Consider the following 4,778-nt stretch of genomic DNA (forward strand, 5'->3'; position numbering starts at 1 on the left):
TTCATATAAGTTGTATTAAAGATGTCGATCTATTGACTTTTGGACAAAATACTTATCTCAAGTAGAATTCTATTTTAAAAGTCTTGGATATTTCTGGTTCTCCTTGCGAGAAGCCTCCTGTATTTGTTCTGTAAAATAAAATATGCAAGCTGTCATTTCACTTGCAATTAGATATTTTTGTGAAACAGTATTCTTAACCCTTCTAATAATCAAAACAAACAATCATCCCTGGCCAGTGTGGCTCAGTTTGTTGGAGCATCATCCCATAAACCGAAAGATTGAGGGTTCGATTCCTAGTCAGGACATATGCCTGGATTGTGGGTTCAGTCCCCAATTGGGGCCCATATGAGAGGCAACTGATGGATGTTTCTCTCTCACATTGAGGTTTCTCTTCCTCTCTCTCTCCTTCCCTTTCCTTTCCTTCTCTCCAGAATCAGTAAGCATGTCCTTGAGTGAGGATAAAAATAAAAAGAAAAAAAATAATCAAAATTGACTGCGTGTCTATTATGACATGCATACTTGCCTTGTTGTTTTAAAATGTGGATTTTATTATTATTTAGGTATGACAAAGACAATAGATGGGGAGATGATTGCCATTGACAAGATATTTGGTTATTGTATTCATCTGCTCAGGTTGCTCTAACAAAACACCACAGACTGTGTGGTATAAGCGGTAGAAAATTTATTTCTCACAGTTCTGGAGGCTGGAAGTCCATGTTCAAGGTGCCAGCAGGGCTGGTGTCTGGTGAGAGCTTTCCCCTTGGGGTGTAGACAGTCACCTCCTCACTGTGCACTCACATGGCCTTACCACCTTACTTCCTTGGAGTTCCCATCTCTAAATACAGGAACACGGGGGGTTAGGGCTTCAATATATGAATTTTGGAGCACAAACATTCAGTCCATAACAGTTATGCTCACAAATGCCATGGGATGTGGGGTAGGGTGACAAGGGAAGCACTGGAGTCAGTCAGGAGGCAGAGAGAGCGAGGGGAAAACTTGGACCAAAAGCCTTCTGTGGTTTCCTCAGATGCAGCAGGTTTAGGATTAGCCAGTTTGAATAAATACCATGAGCTCTGGGGTAGGGGCTGACCCTACTTTTCTGGTGGCTGGCCCTGTGGTAATTAGGGCTGGTAGATTGTGGCCTTGAGTATCAAAGTCCAGTAGAGGATATGGCTGCAGATAATTGGTTTGCATATGAAAGGTATGTCATTTATTATGTCTAGGAATGGGCTAGCCTCTCCAGAGTCAGCAGGGCTCCACATGTCAAAACATTAAATACGGACACCAGAAAGCAAAAAACAAATATAGAAATTAGTGGTTATTACACTTGTCAAAGTTTGTTTTACTTTTTAGTGTTTTTATTAAAGCTAAGGAACAATGGCCTTCACACTAATGTGCCTTAAAATGCACAATCTAACTTTAACTTACATGTGTTTTCAACATACTTTCTCATCGCAGTGTATCAGATATCCCAAATTAGTTATTTATTGTTGTATAACAAGTTACCCCCAGACTACTGACTAAAAACAATACACTCTTATTATTTTACAGTATCTGTGGTTAGGAATTCATGCAGCTTAGCCAGGTGGTTCTGGATCAGGTTCTCTCACAAGGCCCTAATTAAATTATCGGCCAAGGCCTCAGTCCTCCCCAGGCTGACAGAAAAGAATCTGTTTCCAAGCTCATTTACCTGGTTGTGGGCAGGCCTCAGTTCCTGGCCACATGGGCCTCTCCGCAGGGCTGCTACAGCACAAGACAGCTGGCTTCCTGTGGCCTGAATAATGATAGAGAGAAAGAGAGAGAGCACCCAAGCAGTCAGTCTTTTTTTAACCTAACCTCTAAAGTGACATCCCATAATTTCTGCCATAATCTGTTCATTAGAAGTGAGTCACTAGGTCCAGCCCAAACCCAATCAGAAGGGATTACACAAGTGTGTGAATACCAAGAGCAGGATCATTGGGGATGGGAGGGTCATGCTGGGAAATGTCCTGCCTTGTTTCAGGAACTGTAGCCCCTCTGACAGGTGAGAGGGCCCCAAGGTTGGAGCTAAACAAGGAGGTTTTGGGAAAATAAGCCACTGAGGAGACAAAACCTGTCCCCTCAGAAGGGGCACAGCCCCTGCCTCCCTCACATCACCTTGCTTGGCCCTGAAGGATGGCTGGTTTGTCAGTGATGAGTAAGACCCCTCAATGGTAGGGGCAACCTAAGACAGCTACAATGGGCATCAGGGAAAACCCTGGGGGACAAGGAGAAAGGGTGAAAGACCCTCACCCCTCGGCTTCGATATGGCCAGCGTCCTCATTCTACCTGAAAGAAGTTTTCTTATTTCCTGGCTGCTTTGCCCTTCCCCGTCTCTGGCTCGGTTTGAAACAATACTGGAGACAGCCCTAAACTGGATCTGGCGGTTCCCAGGGAAAATCAGGCCTAGAGATAAATTCTTTAAAGCATGCTTTGTTCTTCCCTCAAAAACTATGATAACCAACTCATGTTGGGAAGGAAATGTACACTATTCACAGACCCTGACCCTCAGCCCTTTGGCACTCTTAGGTTTACGCTCTCACATTTACTCATCTCTTCTCAGACCTATGTAAATCAGTGTGTTCCTGCCATTTATTTTCTTCAAAACATCACCTATTCTCTGTAAACATTAACATATTGATGTAATGAGATCACCTGTACATTCCCATTACCTAGCCCCACTGATAACCCTTTCAATAAAAGCCTTTGAACACAAGAGAAGCTCAGGGCTTCTCCACTAGAGGAAAGAGCCCTTTCCCCTCTCCTGGCAAACAGAGAAGTTTTCTAGGATGACTCATTTTGTTTTCTCCTATCCGCGACAACCCTGGGACGGGCCCTGCAGGATCAGAGCCCACGCTCCGACCTCAGGGGCGGGGGAGTCACATTCAACACTGCCTATCACAACTGATAACTGTATTTCTTTTTTTTTAACATTTTATTTATTTATTTATTTATTTATTGTTAGAGAGAGGGGAAGGGAGGGAGAAAGGGAGGGAGAGAAACATCAATGCATGAGAGAAACATCAATTAGTTGTCTCTCTCATATACTCCAAATAGGAAGAGGCCCATAACCCAGACACATGCCCTGACGAGGAATGGAAACTGCAACTTTTCACTTTGCAGGACAATGCTCAGCCAACCAACTGAGCCACACTAGTGAGGGCTGAAAACTATATTTCAATACAATTGCTTTTTTGTAATTCTATAGTTTTGTTTTTGGGTGTTTTTTTTTGCATTTAAAACATTACTCTAAAAAAGGAGTCTGAAGGCTTCTCCAGCTAAAGAGAGCACAGATAGGTTAAGAGTCCCAGCTCTAGTGCTAGACAAACCTGAATTCAAATCCTGTCTCACCTAGCAGCCATGTAGGCCTTGGGCAATGATTTCACCTTTGCAAGCATTGGTAAGCATGTCTACAACAGATGTGTTGTAGAGATTAAAGGAGATCATGCATATAAAACATTAATATTCTGAGTAAATAGTGTATTGGGTACAAAAATCAGAACAGTAGCTTTTGCTGGGATACAAGGGGGACTGACTGGAAAGTGATATGAGAGAATTTTCTGTGGCAATTGGAAATATTCTGTATCTTAACTGGTGTGCACTTTACATAGGTTTATATATTTGATAACATGTAAGATTTGTGCATTTGACTATACCTACATAATTATACTTAAATAAAATTGAAACTTGACCTAAAGGAAAAGAAACATTAACATTCTGCCAGGTTATTTTAAGTACCCAATAAATGGTAGCTAACACCAATATAGAAGAGAGTGTGCCTGAATTTCACCCATATGCATAGTTTTCTATTTCACGTAATTGCAAAGCCCAGGAATGTCTGGGTGTTGTATTATTTTCCCCTGTTGAATACCTTAATGAAAGTACCTATGTGGTGATGCCGAATGTGTCTGTACCTGCTCCCTCACCAAAAAGGGCCATAAAAAATAGCAAGTATTATTGTACCCAGAAATATTGACACAAATGAAATCAGCATAAGGACCAAATGCTGGGTTCATATGGGAGAGGACACATTACTCAGAAAGTCTCATACTGACAGAATCTCAAGCCTGACAATCAGCAGAATATCTACCAGACAGGTAAATACTGAAAGCTGAACTACAGGAAGAGCAAAACCCCTTTTAATCTTTCCACCTAGGGGTTCCTTTCTGCCAATGCTGTTCAAAAGGTAAGAGACAGGGAACGGCCAAAGCTACCCTATTTTGGTGTGATCTGTTTGTGAAATTCTTCTAGCAGAGGGATACAATTTTCAGGAACCCCATAAAAAATCAGGGACAGGGTGGAGTCAGGAATGGTTTACTGCATCCATTTGTTTGTTCCTGAAGATCAGAAAGGTGGGACGTGGAATAGATGGGCCAGCATCTTGCATGTTCTGACCTGGAGCCTGGACACAGGCAGAAATGGCCAGTTCAGCCTCACCAGAGAAAGCCTCTGTCCCAGCTGGTGTCTCTTGCTTGGTGGAGCCATGACTCCCCAGCACACATGTGGAGCATGTCACAAAGAGGGGCAGCATCTGTCACCAACCACAGAGACATAAACATATGAGCATGTTAGTTTTATTTCCCCGATAACACAAGAAGAAACCAAAACCACTTGGTTCCTTTCCAGTCCTGACCCCCTGCAAGTTCATTCTCCATTCCCAGACACATTTTTCCAAAACCATAAAAGAATTTGATTTGAAGTACCTTGATTAGCACTGGAGTTAAAATTAAGTCACTCAGGCAAAGGGTACATGGGATCTC

Source organism: Pteronotus mesoamericanus, unplaced genomic scaffold, assembly GCF_021234165.1.
Source record: "Pteronotus mesoamericanus isolate MK-2021 breed Mesoamerican mustached bat unplaced genomic scaffold, CSHL_Meso_final scaffold_232, whole genome shotgun sequence".
Classification (NCBI taxonomy): domain Eukaryota; kingdom Metazoa; phylum Chordata; class Mammalia; order Chiroptera; family Mormoopidae; genus Pteronotus; species Pteronotus mesoamericanus.